This window comes from Rattus norvegicus, chromosome 6 (assembly GCF_036323735.1).
Source record: "Rattus norvegicus strain BN/NHsdMcwi chromosome 6, GRCr8, whole genome shotgun sequence".
NCBI lineage: Eukaryota > Metazoa > Chordata > Mammalia > Rodentia > Muridae > Rattus > Rattus norvegicus.
The window spans coordinates 51,608,832-51,627,208 of NC_086024.1; the positions used below are offsets into that span (position 1 = coordinate 51,608,832).

Below are 18,377 nucleotides of genomic sequence, written 5' to 3' on the forward strand. Positions count from 1 at the left end.
GCTCCAAGCTGAAGCTCTCAACAAGATACACTGGCTTTGACCCTAGTATGTGGCTTGGGCCAAGTTCTACGGTTATAAGCCCTAATGTCTGATATGATATGCTAATCTGGACCCACTCTAACTTGAACACCTACCCCAATTTTGTCTGACGACATCTATCCAATTCAGGTACCGAATTCTCACATCCTAGGGACTAGACTTTTTATGCTCCGTTGAAGCCTCCACCCTCTCTCTTTGTGTCTGTCTCCTATAGTCTCCTGTCCTGTCTGTGAGTTTCTGATGAGACCCTGGGTACTCTTCACAGTCCCTCAAGATGCCCTCAAATTACATGTTCCTAACAGAGTTCATCTGCCACCATTTTCTTTTTTTTTTCCATCACAATGTAGATGAGAGAGAGATGGGGGGGGGAGGAGGAGGAGGAGGGGGAGAGGAGAGGGAGAGGGAGCTGGGTATGACCTTAGTCTTTCCCCTAAATAATTCAGAATGCACTTTTACCAGCCCTTACAGCAATAGGCCAAGGAACCTTGCAACAGAGGGCACACTGTCACTTTGTTGAGCCTAGGAAACCTTTGAATAATGGCTGTTTCAGGTCCAATCCCTCTCCTGCCTCATCAGCAACAGGAGGCCTGAGAAGTAGGATGTGGCTTCCTGGGCCATTCCTCTCATACCCACTGCAGGCCTGGTCCCAAGGCGGGTGCTATTTGTAAGTGCTGAGGCAAGGTTCTCTCTGTCCCTACTTCTTTTGGCTCTCATTGCATTTTGCTCAAATTATCTCTTGAGTACATGTTCATTTTCCACTGCTGGGCTTTTGTACTTGGTTGTCATTCTGCAGATCAAAGATTGTGAAGACTGTATGAGGCAAAACCTACTAGTGGGGTGGCACAGAGGAGGAAACCCTGGCTGGTGGGTTGATTGGATGGGTGCCTTTATGAAGATCTCCTCCTTTCTTCCGTTCTCAGGACCTGGACTTTTCCTCCTTGGCCTCCCTCCAACATCTGAAAATGGGGGGTGGGGGTGGTGATAAGGTTGTAGTGACACTATACCAAGAGGGGTACATTCCTTAGTGAAGAAGAGAGAGGGAAGAGAGAGAACAGCTTCAATCCAAAGACCTGGATGAGGAGCAAAAGAATCTCAGGGCCAGACGGAATGACATTCAGAAGTGGCAGACCTGTCCTTGGCTCCCTGGTATCCCCCAGGCTTGTTTGTGAACTTGAGTTAACCCACTGCTCATAAGTGGCATGTGGCCAAGGAGAGCTATAAATGTGGCCCAGGGAAATATTATAAACTTGCCTGAAACATCATGAGACTTTGTGATTTTTATTTTTGAAACTTTGCCTTGGTTGTGATGTTTGTAGATGACACATCCAGTTGCAATGTCAAAGATTGGACATAAAGATACTGTGAACTCTGTGTTTCCTGCTCTCGCTACCTGAACTCAGGCTGTACCTTCTTCCTACCCTTCAGATGCTCACAGAAACAGTGAAAAAGTCCAAAGTGTGGAAAGGCTTCTGGGATACCCTGGGAAGAAAAAGGCTGGTATGGGCTCTTCGTACATCAACAGACAACCTTTGCAGGTCTTTACTTCCCTCCCTCCCTCCCTCCCTCCCTCCCTCCCTCCCTCCCTCCCTCCCTCCCTTCCTTCCTTCCTTCCGTATCCTAATCTGTGAAATGGGACCATTCAAAAACAGCCTTGGAGGTTGCTTGGAAAAGATGCTTAAGGCAGTACCTATACACAATCCCTTCCCAAAGTTTCAGATTGTTTTGTTGCTGCTGTCTAGGTTTAGTGACACAGGGCTGTGTTCACAGAACAAACAGGATTCAGGAAGGGAAAGAGGAATTAGAGCAAGGAAAAAATGACCACTGTCAGCTACACCAGATGCTGCCCCTGCCATACTGCTGGGAAGTTGCCAGAAACAGCTGGCGTCTAGTGCATCATATAACCTGGATTTTAAACATTTTTAAGCAGTACATATATGTGTGTGTGGTGCTTGTGTGATTAATGTTTCTATGTATAGTGCCTCTGCGGTGTGTGTGTGTGTGTGTGTGTGTGTGTGTGTGTGTGTGTGTGTGTGTGGTGTTTATGGGTATGTGTATGTGGTGCTTATAAGTTTATAGGTGTGTGCTTTTATATGTGGTATTTGGGTTTATAGTGAGTTTTGTATATTATCATGGTTGTGCTATTAGTGTCTGATCATTTATGTGCATATGCTTGTATGTGTGCTGTTTGTGTGCTAATGGGTACGCTTAGGTGTTTGCATGTATGTTTTTGTGTTTATAGGTATGTGTGCATGTCTATGGGTGTTTTGTGTATATTTTTGGGATATTTGTGTATTCATATATTCATATGTATATTTGTGTCTTTAATGTGTGTAGAATTTGTACACATTGTGTCTGTGGTATTTCTGTGTCTGTGTTGTGTTTATCTGTGTGTGCATGTGCTGTGTGTGTGTGTGTGTGTGTGTGTGTGTGTGTGTGTGTGTGTGTGTGTTTGAAAGACAAAAGACAGCTATTGGGGGGATAGGGAGCACTGCTCTGGGGCTATGGAGAGGAGATGGATTTGGGGAGTCTTTCCTTTCTGCTAATTATTTCTGGTTGGCTGCTGTTTTCTCCCCTCCTGTCTCCTCTGCCTCATTCAAAGTGTCTGTCGATCAATAATAGCTCAGGCTGAGAACTTTGGAGGGAGCCAGCCGCCACTTTAGCTGCCAGGCAGGATGGAGTCTGAGGTAGTGGGCAGAAACCCAGGCTGGGTAAATGAACGGCCTGTCAGCCCCAGGCCACCTCCACCACCACATTTGCTCTGCTCAGAGCCCTGGGACTCAAAGCAATGACCCTGCACTACTCCAAGGCCCTCTTGCTGCTCCCCACTGCTACATGTGACCTTTCTCAAGTCCACACCAGCCTGCCAAAGGATATTGCCTTCCACACTTGGTGCCTGAGAACAATCAAGGGCATGGGGCTTGGGGATGCTGGATAAGACTCCAGATTGCAAGGGAGAGAACTTTCCAGGCCAGATCAGGAGGGGAGGGTCACAGCCCTTTGCAGCAAAAAAGCCTGAGTCTGAGATTCTTTCATGGAGCTGACTTGCAGGTTTCTCTTCAAAGAGAAGTGCGGGCCTGAGGCTTCTACCAGAGGCTGCTCAGTCATCTGCAAGGAAACTGTGGAGATGTGCCCTCTGCCCTTTGGCTGATGTACCCAGTGCCTCTCCCTTGTGTGTAGGGGAAAGGTATTGGTGGGAGAGGTTGCTGGAGGTCAGGAGACCACTGGCATGATTGCTGTTAGGACTTCCCTGTGGTAGTCTCGCTGGAGTGTGTTAACTGTGGATTCTGAACTAAGCTAATGTGGGCTTTGCTATTCACAAAGAATACATTGCTACCAATGTTAGAAACGAGAGCACATAACATATATGAATGATTTCTTTGTTAATCATAACAATTATGGTTTAAAAAGGGACTGACGGGACCATGCTCCTTCAAGAACCTCAAAGCCAAGTGAAGGCTTTCCAGCCGCACCTGTGCCACCACTGGACACACCCAAGGAAATGCTCGGATGATCCACTGAGTAAAGGAGTCATGATGACGGCACATGTCAGTCAGGACTCTGTGGGTCTCATTGTCTAGAAAACCTCCAAGTCACAATGGGCTTTAAAACGGAAGAGAATGGGACTGGGATCCACAGACAGAGCTGCCCTTCTTTTGTGCTCTGGGGTCTAGGGCTGAATTCTTGTCGTGTCCTCAGATTCCAGCAGTACCTCTCTCTGTGATACATGTATGTTGGTGCACAGGACACAAGGGCTGCTTCTCCCCCTTCCTCCTTCCCATGTGAACAGGAGGTGTGCATCTCTAGTAAAGAAAAGCAGGGAGCTAAAACATGAAAGACTCTCTCATCTCAAAGCAGCTGGTGAGACTTCCTGTGTTTGTTTACTCTGTAAAAGATAAGGCCCCAAGTGGTCCAGATACACGAGTTCCCTCCCAGCTGAGGGAAGGGAACACGCTCTGAGAGAGGAGAGGGCTTAGCCTCTGTGAGTCTTTCTCTAGAGTTTGTGCCCAGTAATTAAGAAAATTAAAGAGAGCCTGGTTCTTACAGGCACCCATTGTCCTGGAGAAGGAAGGGTAGGATCCCCAGCCTGTGGCTGGACATGTTGGTTTTCATTTTATCTAATAGGTAGAATACCAGAACAAGAGTTAAAAGAGAGAGAAGCAGTGTGAGCCCAATGAGCTTCTACCAATTCTGCTAATGGTGATTTTTCAAAAATGTGGTGTTCCCTGGGTCTTTTGTTCTAGTCTCGATGTTTGCATATGAAAAACAGATGTGCAACTCAGGGTGCTGCAGTGCTCCATCAGTGCTGTACCTCTTGGGTAAATCAGTGCCTCCTGGACGAACTCTGTTGCACCTCTGTTTAAATATCTCTTAGATGGACTTGGCCATGAACTGAGAAAGCGCCCACTACCTGTGTGTTCTGTGATAGAGATTTTGGGACAGAGTGGGTTTGTTTCATAAACCATCCAAGTTGTTTCCCTTAAAGACTTCTGCTTCTTGCTGCCCCAACCCTTGTCACCTGATCCACCAGGTACATGCACAGGGTCCTTTGGTCATGACGGTCCTCTGTGCAGCTCTACATACAACTTCCTGCCCTCTCCTGACTGGTATATACTAGATGGCATCTGGGCTTGCCCTTGCTTCTTGGGATAGGTGATTAGAGAACTCCAGATGGCTGCCAGGACTGCTGTACCATCCATTCTGTCTCTAGCGCTGGGCTGGGCTGGCCTAGCATCCTGGCATTTAATAATGCAGAGGCCTTTACCTATTAATTATTAACCATCCTTTCTGCATTTCTAAGGACAGAAAGGAGATGGGTTTTAAGACGGAAGAGAATGGGACTGGGATCCACAGAGTCGTCTTCCTCTGTGCTCTGGGATATCAGGGTTGAATTCTGGCCGTGTCCTCAGCTTTCGGCAGCACCTCTTTCTGTGATGCATGTGTGTTTGTGCACAGAGCACGAGGGCTGTTGCACCCCTCCCCCCATTATGAACAGGAGGTGCGCGTCTCTGGCAAGGAAAAGCAGGGAGCTAAAACATGAAAGGGCCTCTGTTGTCTCAAAGCAGCTAGTGAGACTTCCTGGGCTGTTTACCCTGTAGAAGATAAGGCCCCACGTGGCCCAGATACATGAGTTCCCTGTCAGCTGTGGGGTGGGAACGTGCTCTCCCTGCTAATTGCAACAGCATCTGTGGCTTTACAGCTTGCCCACTGCTCTTGCTAGGTTGCTGCCTCTGATGCCAGCTAGAGATTTCACATTCACAGGGCCTTGTGCCACAGCAGCTGAGAGGCCATCTCAGGATGCTTAGTTTGGTCTTTTCCTCCAACCCGGCCCTGGCACTGGGCAGCTGCTCATGACCAACCAGGCCTGCAGAAGCAAGGAAAGTAATTGGGAGTCACCCACATACTGGCAGACTCAACACCCCTTCCCTGACACATTCTCCTTCTCCTCTTACCTGGCAGAGGCTTCGCTGCTCCTGAGAAGCATAAAATGGCAATAAAAGAAGACGAGGAATAGATGCTTCCCTCAGGTTTTCACTCAGGTGCCGGTGGGCATTAGCATCAACTCCACTGTGTTTGTATTTGGTGCAGTGGAGCTTGAGGGCGGGTCTCTACAGACAGATGTGGTTCAGTCACCCTAATGACCCACATTCTGTTGAAGTCTGTGGTCACTTACTTGAGTGGTCACCTTCACTGTCTATGAATCAGTCTGACCCCGTTAACGAGGAACTCAGAGTCACCAATAATGTGTAGGTGTCTCGTTAAGGAAACGTTGTTAAGGAGCGATTCTCCTTAGTGCAATTTAACTCACAATGGGCTTGGATCTGAAATCTCTACTTCTCTCTCCCTGTGTCTTCTGTAATTTTCTTTCTGGGGTGTGAGTCTGGATCCGTGCCTGTCTGGATGCTGTTTTGTGAATCTGTCTGTCTTCATCCCCAACAAAGGGGCTTTGTCCTCTCTTTATTGAACAATACGAGAGCATCACAGGCAGAAGGAAGGAGGGATATGTCACAAAAATCTTTAACAGCGTTTTTTTTTCCCAAGAAATTAAGTCATTGACTCCAACTGACCTAAATAAACTAAGAAATGCTATCAAGCAATATCCATATGCTGTCTTGAGCATTTACGGAGAATATTCACTTTATAAGGCTGCCTTTGATTATTTTCTGTTATATACACCTGCATTACTCGTGGGTATGGAGTATGGGGATATATATATATATATATATATGTATATATATATACATACATACATATATATATGTATATATATATAATATAAATATTCTGATTTTAGCTATTTATTAGCTTAGGGCATAAACATTAATTATATGAAGAACCCAAGGGGATTAAGGTAGTTGTTACGTTGTTCTCTTAAAGGCAGGTTAAACTAACTGGCTGAGCATGCAGTAGAATAGCAGTCTTCAGTGATCTCTAGGTGTTTTGTGAACTCTCTCTGTGAGGTCTAGCAAAAGTTTCAGTCTCTTAGCATGAAAGAGATATTTTCATACTAACGTGTGGCCACACCTACCTAGCCTGTTCTTCCTCTTGTGTTTCCCAAGACTTCCTGTATTCCTTCTACAGTCAGAATCTCAACTCCCACTTAATTTTTCCTAGCATCGCATTTATAGCAAGGTGGTATCACTAAACTCCGTTCCCTTTTCTGTTCACTAGTCTCCAACTGGCTTAGGACATGGTCTTTTGCTAGAGGGCCGGAGGGGCAGCCCCCTTGGAAGTTGCTTCTGTTACTGTTGGCTTAAGTCCATCACAGATGCACAAAGTTTATGTCCCTCTCACTCCTTACAGAGGATATCTAGGGCGTCCATTGCTCCAAGACGGAACGTGAACTCTTAGCATTGTACCTGGGTTCTTGGTACCTGGTGGTACTTAGGTTCTGTACCTGATCATCTTTACCAAGCTCTGCCCTCTGCACCCGTCCATCACTAGGTCCAGACCCAGGCCCCAACCCATGGCCTTCCCAAATGTCCTCATGTGGGCTCAGCATGTCAATTTCCCCCATTTCACCCAACTACTCAAAGGTTATGATTTTATACAAGGTTGTCACAACCCTTTGATTCTGGTGGCTTTGCCCCTCTCAGTCCTGCCAATGTCTTGTGCTGCATTTACAAGCTGCTGTGGCTTCTCCTCCCCCCACTCTTTATTTACATGGCCTTTCCTAGCTGAGACCGAGAAAACCATGAGTGTGGACCTGTGTGCTGCTGTGCTCAGGGGTCTGGTAACCACAGTACCAAACAGCAGGCCTGGGCCTTGGTCTCCCCTTCCAGTCTGTAACCTGTACCAGTCCTCTGGAGTACTGTGTGCCTTGGATGGATTGTGCCCCTCTGATGGTCAAGATACTATTTACATGGCTCAATTCAATAACAAGTAACTGTATGTATGTCTCTCTGTGAGTGTGCGCTGGGATATGTGTGGCACCAGACCGGTCCTATGGAGAGGCAGAAGTAAAGGGAGAAGCAGGAGTCCAGGCTGGAGAAACAGATCTGAGCACCTCTCCACCAGGGGCAGATGTAATGATGCAGACACTGTTTTTCAGATGAGGTCACTAAGGGACCCAGAACCTTGCATACCAATTTTTGATTCCTTAGAACTTGTCTGAAGCTAAGCTTCGGGAGGCCCTTCTCTGAGTCCTTATCTGAGAAGCTTTGGGAATACTCCTGGAGCCATGTCTGGTGTCAGCTGCCGAGTAGGCTTAGCTCCTTGGAGGTCTCTGTTGTAGTGTCCCTTAGGGAGCCTGGCTGGCTGGCAAGACGCCCTTGCCCTCCATGTGAACTGTGCCCCAGTCCTAGACACAGCATAGAGGCTTCTCCCCAAGCCTGATGGAATAGTTGGTGTAGATAAATCTGGACATGCCATTCTAAGATCTCCATCTCTTCCTCCACAGTCCTGGCCCTGGGTCAGAAACGTGATGGCCTTGCCTTGTCCTGGTCAGGCTCACAGGGTTTTCATGTACTGTGTGTCCCTGCATGGATTCCTGGTAAGATCTCTGCTTACCATTCATAGATATTTGGATACTGCCCCCATGTACAGAGGGCTTGAGTCTATTCTGGACCATCACTGCAAAGGGAGAACACGGCTGGATAGCATGCCCTGCCCACAGAAGGGCTGTTTCATAAGATAGTATGGGCAGTGAACCATCCAAGTGCACAGAATCCAGACTGACTGTTTCAGCACCAGGGGTTCAAGAGAAGCAATGACAATAAGTCATATTAAATGACAATTTGGTGACAAGGGAAGAGGTCATATGAACCAGCAGCCCTGGTTAACAGGAGGCTGTGAGCAGAATCATTATATGTGATATGTGAGGTAAGACACAAGTAATAGGGCGAGTTGGGAGAGGGAAAGTTGGGAAATCAGGAAGAGCAGGTGGTGAACGCTATTGCTCAGAGGGAAGGTGTCCCTGGAGGAACTGTGGAGCTTCCTGAGATGTGCAAGGCCAGATGAGGCAAAGACATAATATCCCCCAGGGATCAATTCTGCTCTGCAAAGAAGCCATCTCGATGATCGAATGCCTCTCCTGCCTCTGACTTAATGATGAGGTGCACAGCCAGAGAGCAGCGGAGGACTCAGCCTCGGTGGGAAGCTGGGAAATTGTACTGTAAGGTTGTTTCCACGCCTTCTGCATGTCCTGCCCTGGTTTGGATCGGGACACTTTGTTCCGGTTAACCGTCGGAGCCAGGTGACTGTTTTCAGAGACTTCACGAAGTCAAACGTTTTGCTTCAACTACAAAATCAATCTTTGCTGCAGAGCAGAGGCTCTGAATCTGGACAGGAGGATGAAGAGCCCCCAGAATCCGTGACTGGGGCCTCTGGTGGCTTGACTTTATGCTTCAGGTATGGTGATGAAGCCCATAGCCACCCCAAAGATGGGGAGCATGCAATGACTGTAAGGGATGGCAACAAGCAGTGTTCTATGGCTCTCTAGGTCTCCAAGTGTGAAAGCAGGACATCAAACCCAAAAGGAAATGGGGGAAGCACCTGTGACCAATCAGAAGTGGCATCCTCACAAGACCAGCACTGTCCAGGATATACCTGGAGATACACTAGGATCTATATACCCAGTGTGCCCAGAGAGACCTCCATATAAGGAGGAATAGGTATGGGAGCTGATGTCAGGTCTGTTCTTGCCTGTGCTAAATACCTGCTGCCAGCAGTGATCACCACCACTGTCATGGCTTCCAGGAACCCACTCATAACCAAATCCTTGCAGTGCACCTTGGTCAGCTAAGGCCTGGCTCAAGCTCTCACAAGTCTGCTGCTATGATGTGGAGCAGTCTGCTTGTCCTCTGGATGTTAAACCATGCACCGTATACTTCCAACCTTACTCAGGCTGTGGGCAAAATCTATTTTCTATTGCTTATATAGGCAGTTGCCTCCTGGAGGCCACCCTGAGCTCCTGAAGGCCATCTTTTACTACTGAAAGTCAATGGTGTCTCCTCAAGGTCAGCTTCTGCTCATTGGCATATAGACTTTCCCAGCAGAACTGTCCCACTTCATCCATTAAGGCAAGCAGAGGGGAGAGGGAAGGAGAGAGAGAGAAGGGGAGTGAGAAGGGAAATGGGGAAGGGGGAGGGGGAAAAGGACAGAGGGGGGGGAGGGGAAGGGAAGAGGGATAGGAGAGAAGAGGAAGGTGAACAGAGAAGGGGAAAATGGGACAGAGGAGAGAGAGGGAGGAGGTAGGGGAGGGGATTATAAGAGGAACAGGGGAGCAGGAAGGAGGAGGCAAAAGAGAGACAGAGAGAAGGGGAGAGAGAATTGATTGATTAATTAATTAATTCAGTGGTATATTCAGGCAGCTGAGAGCAACCACGGGTGTGGCACATGTGACATGACAGTCTCACCTCTGGAATATTCTGTTTGTTAGGAAGAAAGGAAATTCCATTTGGGTGTAAGGACCAGGAGGTAGGCCTGCTAAGACCCATTGGTAAAGGCTTGGTCCCTACAAGGTTGTTATTAGGAGGTGGCAGAACCTTTCAGAGATGGGGCCTAGAAGAAGAAAGGTCACTGGGCGTGTGGCCTGGAACAGGTGTAAGAAGGCAGAGCTATGAGCTTTGTACGTGGAAGCTGTGTTCATCTCTCGAGGACTCTTGTAGGCATGCAGGGAAGGGATATAGATCTTTTGAATGTGGTAGTTTGAATAGATTTGGCCCCCATAGACTCATGCGTTTGAATGCTTGGGCTATAGAGAGTGCCACTATTAGGAGGTGTGGCCTTATTGGAGTAGGCATTGCCTTGTTAGAGGAAATGCATCACTCTCTGGGTGGACTTTGAGAGCTCATATATGATCAAGCTACACCAAGTGTGACACAGAGTCCACTGTGCCTGTAGATCAAGATATAGAACTCTTGGCTCCTCCAGCACCATGTCTGCTGCACGCTACTATGATAACGGACTAAACCTCTGAAACTCTAAACCAGCCCCAATTAAATGCTTGCCTTTATAAGAGTTGCCTTGGTCATGATGTCTCTTCACAGCAATGAAACCGTAACTGAGACAGAGCTTGATCCCAGGAATGGGTTTCAAACTGCAGACATATGTTTAGAATCTGTGCTAATGAAGTCAGCAAGCAATGGGGTAAAGTCCAAGGCACCTCACCGAGGTAAAGCTAGGCATCTTCTCCTTCACAGTTCTGGCCCTGCTCATGGCTCACTCCTAAAACCTGTCTTCTTCAAGATGAGATGTTGCCTAACCCCTGAATATCCCACACACTTCTCAGGGGGAGACCTCCCTGTGTTCACACTATGTGATCACATCTCACACTGAAAAAGGTGTGGATGAGAACCCTCAGGGCAACTCATGCCTTTCATAGCTCTCTTTGCCCAGACAACCATCTCTTTTCTTCTAATCCTTTGTCTCCCTGCCAATAAAGTCTTCCACTCTTGCTCCATTCCCAGGTTCTGCCAAGCCTTTTGATGCTTTCATTGAATACGACGGACAAGTATACACCCTGATCTTTACCTTGCTCTCAGCCTCCTCTGCACTTAGACACAGGTGACTTGGATGTCTTCTACTCCTGACATCACCTCTCTAGCTCTTCTGGTTTTGTTCTCTTCTGCTCTCTACATTCTTTTCAGCTTTGCACCCTCCCTTCTGTAGGGACAGCCATGGCAGTATGACAATCTCCATGAATCTGCTGTGGCTTACATACATCTAGTCACACAATTAGGTGATGGAGTTGCCCATGAGTATGCTAATACGCATCTTCATGTGCACATGTGTCTCTATTTGCAGCTCTCATAGTCCTGTCATGGAAAAATGTGTAACTGCACCTGAGCTGCCCTCCCCTACCCACAGGCCTCCTTGCCTCCTAAAGCATCTCCCTGTACATCAGCAAGAAATGCCGTTCTTCCCTATGAATCTCCATGACCTTTTGAACAGGCTGCATTGCAACACGTATCACACTGACCTTGCATCCTAGTGTTGTTCTCTGTGTGAGCTTCCAAAGGCGGTGCAGTGCAGGGCTAGTCATCTGCAGGACTGGTAAGAGCCTCCTGATGAGGCTCTCAGCTTTCGTCAGCCTTGGAGTCAGTGCCCTGTCTAACCCTCATCTTCTGAATGCATTCTATATGGATACAGCACCCACTGTCAGGGTCTGCTGCAGCAGTGAACTAGGTCATGAAGATTCCCTGGTACTGTGTCTGCTATACAAATCTCAGATGCAGGAAAGCAGGGATGGATGAAGACATTCCTTGGGATAGAAATAAACAAAACAGGAAACCCAAAAGGAAGCAGACCAATCAATCAATTGAACTTCCTTTTACTATCTGACTCAAGCCACTATAAAATGTACTGAAAGTAAAAGCGTTTATACATAAACTCATTAGAAGCCCCTCCCATCAAAGCCGTGCTGTAGACTCCTTCGTCTTTTCTATTGCCCTGGAGAAGATTTAGGGTCAAGGCTTTTAATGGTAGATCTTAGAGATTGGTAAAGCTTTAAAATCAAAAGAATTAGAAATTATCCAAATTCTTAGGGTGAGAAATATTTTTATCCTGACGGATTTAGATTCAGATCTGGACTTGCAAATTAAAGTGGTACTGGGTGTAATGACTCACACTTTAAATGTTCTGAGGACAGTCACCTCCCATGCACTTGATGACAAGATAGATTTAAAAATGTCCACACAACCCTTTCACAGAGCCCAGGTGCTTCTCCCTGTGGGAGTGCATCGATGGATCTATTGATAAGTCTGTCTGCAATCAATGCCAAGTGCTGTCACTTCCACATTTTCCTGTGCTCATCCTGAGAGGGCTAAGGCCCATTTTGTTTCTGTTCCCTATCCTCTCTTTTCATAGTCCCATCTCAGAGAGAAGCATCGGATGGAGATTGCTTCTAGAGAAACTCACAGCCTCTGATTTAAGTCAGGACTCCCCCCAGCATCCATTCTTCCAGGCTGCTGATGAGGGTGTGAGAATTCAGAGATGCGAGCCGTATTTTACATCCCCGAGTTTATTACCAAGGTAGCAGCCTGTTGATGTGCACGTCTCCGTGGATCTCCAGAAATGAATTTCCTGACATTTCGCTCTTTTTAAAAAAAAGTATATGTGTTGCTTGTCAAAAGCAGGGTTATTTATATGTCCCCAAATTCATAGGTTCTTGCAGCTAATCTTCACGAATATTACTTGATGGGACATTATAGGCAAGATTTACTTGATATTTGTCCTTTTTGTAAGCCTGCACATTTATTTAGAATAGCATCCTGGGTTCTCTGCTGAGGAACAGCCTGCAGACCCAGCCATCCTCTGTCTGGGCCTCTGCCAAGCATTGATTGCTCAAAAGATAATGGCCTCCCCAGCAGCAGTATGGGGAGGGGGAGGGGGAGACGCTCTGGTAAGTTAAAAATGAACAAGGAGGGCCTGGCTCTCTGCCGAGAAGACCAGAGAAATAGACAAACCAGATGCAGAATGGAAGATGCTTTAAAAAAAAGTTTGTCTTTGCAACATATGAAGAAATTCACGTGCCTGTTTTTGTCCATCTTCATGACAGGGTGGGCCTGGGCAAGTGTGCCAGGGTGAGTTGAAGTAGGAAATGTCCTTTTTATTTAACCAAGAAGTAGAACTATGGTGGCCCCAAGGTCTTTGGTCATAATCAATGCTGGAGTTTGAAGTGATTTCCCCCATCTCTCATGAGAATGCTGAAATAGGTGCCTCCCTCAGGCATCTGACACTTTGGATGTGGACCGGATGACCTGAACGCAATGGGCAGTGTGTTGGATATTGAGTTCAAAGGAGGCTGTTAACTCCCTGGAGTCCCTCCTCTGTCTGGCATCCATTCCTCTTTACAAGGGGGAATGGGTTATTTCAGCATCTGAGATTCTCACAAGCCGTGATACCACATTCTCCCAACATAGTTCTGACCCACGCCCAAAGATGGTAGGAGGTACTGATAGTGTGGAAAAATGAACCAAACATGGGAAGGAGATAAAGTAAGTATGGGGGCTCTCTGAGGATGGCGTAAGAGAGGCACGTGGACACAGAGCTCTCCCAGGAAGGAATAACAGGGATTTGGGGAGCGACTTTGGCCAAAGGAGGAATATGGGTTGCTCAGTGAAGAATCTCCCACGGGGTATGGTGGTTCCAAGAAAGGACCATGTAGTTCATAGGGTTTCTACCCTCCCAAACCCCACCTGCCATATTTACCACTGGATTTGCGTATTGAAAGAACCTCTATTTCCTCGAGTAGTCTCAAGCTTGCCAAGAGAGTACTATAGGAGAAATAAGTACACTGCCTATCTAGAAATTAAATTAGGTTTCCTGGTCATCTGCCCCACCGGCGTGCTCCTGCTCAGCTAGACTTCCCTCCCCTCAGAGCTTCAGACCCCTGTACCTTGAATACATGTGCCCCTCGACTGAGTAGGGAGGGCTCCACATTCATAGTCTTAGGCCCTGACAAAAGGGCTGGGGCAAGTGGAAACCCCTGGCACTTCTGCTTTTGACCACAAGAGGGCTCAGCAACAGGCGCCATTTTAGAGGCAGAGAGCCTTCAGCAGAGGAGACTCTTCAGGCTCATTAATCCTGGATCCCAGCATCCACAGCGAGAAGGCACATGTTTCTGTGTTTACAAACAGCTATGGTGTCTTGTCGTAGCAGCCAATGCAGATCTGCCCCATTATCGTGAAGTAGAATCACCATAAACACGCAGCACGTCTGGACCTGGGATGGCTTTCACCCAGGTTTTCCAGTTTCTTCCCATGGTGTGTGATCTGTAGTCATCGACTGGACCAGGACTCCAGTCTACTGATGCCTCTTAGTCTTCCTGCTACTACTCTTTCTTTCTTGCTCAGAGGTCACGGAATCATATCATCTCAGTTACCTCCCAGCTCACTATTTGTCTCCTAATTTCTAGGGTCTCACTACTATACAGCAATGGTTGGCCTGGTACTCACTATACAGAGCAGGTGGTCTCAGACTCACAAACATCTGCCCTCCTTTGCCTCCCTAGTGCTGGGATTAAAGGTTTGCACCCACTCACCTGACTTTGAATCTTGACCTTGCAACCTTGGTGGGACACAAGGTTACCCCTTGGTTACTTTTCCTTCCCTTTGTTTCAAATGTTTCTCCGTCGGAGGGCTCAGCGCCTCACATCCCTAGTTCACAAAAATTTCTAGACTCTGTCTGGTTCAACTTTCCAAATGATACCTCTATTCAGGTGTCCGGCACATAAAGCCCACTTGACATCCAGTGCCCAATGTCTCATCTTTCTTGCTGAATGCTTTCCTTCAGCCTTCCTCACCTCAGCTTTGTCCTCATTGTTCCCAGGTAAAATACCATAGCAGCAGCAAAGCCAACAACAACATTTGTAGTCTCAGAACACAGTAGTGGATACAGAAGAATCTCAAGTTCGAGGTCATTCTGGGTTACATAGACAAGGTAGCCTGGGCTATATTGTATTTTTTAGTTAGGGTTTGTATTGTTGTGGTAAAATACCATAACCAAAAGAATTTGGGAGGACAGAATTTATTTGGGTTATACTGCCACAACACGATCCATTATCTAAAAAAGTCAGAGCAGGAACTCAAGGTAAGACCCTGAGGTCAGGAGGTGAAGGAAAAGTCATGGAGGAGTGCTGCTTACTGGCTTACTCCCCATGGCTTACTCAATCTGCTTTATTATAGACCTCAGGACTACCAGCCCAGGGGTGGCACCACACACAATAGACTATCCCCCCATCAATTACAACTTAGAAATAATGCCTCACAGGTTTATCTACAGGCCAATCTGATGGAAGAAATTTTTTTAACTGTGGTTCCCTTTTCTCAGATGACTCTAGAATGTGTCGATTGACAGAGTGGGACTCTGTATAAAGACCTGAAGGAAGGAGAAGCAGAGATAGTACATCATCTCTCATTCTTCTCCTGGTCTCACATGTTGAACCCAGCCTTGGTAGAGAGGCTGCTGAGATCTGTCACCAAAGCCCAACCACAGTCTTACCCAGTTATCACTTCCTCCATGGCTAGCCTCTCTCAACTGGGGTTTCAGTCAAGGTTTCATTGCTATGAAGAGACACCATGACCAAGGCAACTCTATTAAAGGAAAAATATTTAATTGAGGCTAGCTTACAGTTTCAGAGGTCAAGTCCATTATCACCACAGTGAGATGCATGGCAGCATGCAGGCAGACATGGTGCTGAAGGAGTGGAAGACTGGATTCCACATTGAACAGAGGTTGAACATGGGAGACGTCATTTAATCAAGGGCATGCTTTACAGTTTCAGAGTTTTAGTCAATTATCATTATAGTGAGAAGCATAGGCAATAAGGCCTAGGCAAGCAGGTCACTAGCCATGGTTGACTTAGGGGCAGTTAGACTAGCTGAAACCTGCTGGAACCCACTGTGATTAAGGCACTGACTGTGATGGGTGTAGACGGTGAGCACCTAAGGAATGATGCCTTTACCTATTCTTTTCTGAAGACTGGGACTATGCATCTGGGAAGCACTATCATTCCATCCTTTAGCCCTGCAGGATACAGAGGAAGAGGCTTTCCCTGTCTCTTCTCCAGAGTCTGTGGACATAATTGAGATGACCAACTAGGAGACAGCAGCTCATACTTCCTACTTACCTACCCTGTGCCACTGAGCAGAAAACACAAGAGAGGAAGGATGTTTTTCTTTCTGCTGAACTGTGTGTCACACCTCATGGGTCAGGGGAAGGTCCCAGCCCATATTTACTGACCTCCAGCTTCACTGTCCTTTTCTAGATGTCTCTGCTATTTTCTTCTACCCTGAATTGCGAATCACCTTGGCTGGAGCTGACTAGGAAGCATAGTGAGGAGTGGAAGCTAAGCTGTAGGCTCCATGTGAATTACATGCTCATCTCTCACCGGCTGTGAACACTGATGAGCGTTCAGAATAGTAGGCTCTTCTGCTAGAGAAAGACGGAGAAAGGGCTTGGCATTTCTCAGCCAAAGTTTACAGGCATGAATGACCAGAAGTATGTGGGAAGAATGCAGAAGTAGAACCCCACTGATTAGAGCAGGCCCTGAACATCAATGCACACTTGTGACCAGAGGTCAAGGGCATAGACAGACACAGGTCACTGAAGACTGAGGGGTTGGCCAATTTCCTTTAAGGCTGTTTGGGATCATCGGGCATTGATTTAAGGAGTTTTACGTGGCCACAGTGGCAATAAGGCTGTTCTTTAAAACAAATCATGGCTCCTGCATCCAGCCACAACCCAGAGCTTGCTTCTCTGTGAGAAGCTTATTCTTTGTCTGAGCCTGCATCAGTCTTGTGGCTTCTCTCCAGGTGCAATCTGTATCAGATGATACTCTAGATGCGCACGGCATATCACAAAGGTAGCCAAGGGGCTGAGTGCTTGTCCCAACACTGAGAAGCTCTAAAAGACAGACAGCCCTCAGGGTGGAACGATATACTCGCTAGGTGCTTCTCCTAGAATCACACTATAGGACTAGCATAGTGACTTTAAGGTCACACAAATCTTAAAGGTCTGGCTTCTACAATATCCCAGTTCTATAAGGGATAGGCTGTCTTGAACTCTGAACCTTCTCTAGAGTCACTGTGCGTCCAGCTTCTTCCCAAGACCTTGTCAGGCTGTGCTCAGTGCTGGCCACATGAGGAGAGATGAAGGACTATGTTTCTCATACAGGGACTAAAGAAAGTTCAAGCTCTGAGACAGGAAGAGCACTGACTGTGGAAGAGACCTCCCGGCTATGTTGGCATTCACTGGATCTGTCTGCCCAGAGGAAGAACAGTCACTGATGGAATACCTGCCAGTGAAGTCACGTGCGGCTAAACACAATGATGACCCTGCACTGACGTACAGAGAAGCTAGGACCTGAATGAAACCCAGGAAATGTCCACCATGCTTCAGGCCCAAGTCTCTTTCACCTCAGCTCTGACACCTAAAAGGATCCTCCTAAACAGTCTGTGAGTGGTATTTACCAAACGTCCCTGCATGCGGAGAGATATTGTTCTAGAAGGGTTGTTTCTCTGTGATGTATCTGTGACCTGGAAAGCATCACCTCCATGTGGTTTTGCCCATCAGAGAGCAGACCCATAGCCGACTCTCCCTTGCATGTGACTTTGTACCTTGGGACAGACCAGAAGGATGCAGGTCTATGCCCCATCCATCCAGAGGGCCTTGCAAAGAGGACTCAGGCTTCCTCTTCTCTCGTCCTTACCTAGAACGTGAATATCAAGTCAGGCCATATCATTCAGAAAGGGGTGGTGTCAGGGTATCCAGCCACTTCTCGATGGAAAGATGTTCATGCCTGAGCCTGCCTGGGCAGTGACTGTAAGCAGCCGTCAGCTGCTCTCAGACCTCCTCAGTCAAATGGCTGCTCTCCATGTGGTGATTTTTAATCAGGACCAGATGACATTCTGTGTGCTTATGACACATTGTAAAGATGGCCTGAGACTGGCTGCTTGCCCAAACACTGAGATGCCATACAGAAGGTGTAGGGCTCATGGGTGGGCCCGGAAGCTTTGTGCCAGTTTTTAGTATAAGACGTTAAGAAGAAACACTGAGATCAGAGGCTGTGTGTGTACTTCTTCTGTTAGATGCTGGAGCCATATCCTTCCCTGCAGAATGAGTATAAAAGTTTGGAAGGAGCATTATAGGAGGGAAGCTCTGGTTTCCCCTGCAGAACAGGGCTGTTCTCAGTACCCCAAAACAGCACCCCTGGGCAGGTCTTGAACATGCTCTTTTATGGGTTTTTCAGCCTGGTCTTCAGGGTAGCCAGAGGGATGCAGGGACACTTCAGGGCTACACAGACAGCTTCCTTAAAGGGGAGAGATGCCTCTCATTTCCCCAGCATCTATATCCAGGTTTTACCGGAGAGCACAATTTAGCATCTATGACTGATGCTC

The 18,377-nt window shown here is 47.2% G+C and overlaps 1 long non-coding RNA gene across 16 annotated transcripts in view; it reads left to right on the plus strand.

Moving 5' to 3' along the window:
- Positions 1–18,377, plus strand: part of LOC102555048 (uncharacterized) — an 87,805-nt gene that overhangs the window by 45,577 nt on the left and 23,851 nt on the right. For 2 of the 16 annotated variants that reach the window (XR_005505836.2, XR_010052560.1), the window contains exon 4: positions 1,465–1,536. The exons of the other annotated variants lie outside the window; for them this stretch is intronic. This is a non-coding gene — a long non-coding RNA (uncharacterized LOC102555048). The remainder of the gene's footprint in view (positions 1–1,464; positions 1,537–18,377) is intronic. 16 annotated transcript variants of the gene reach the window in all.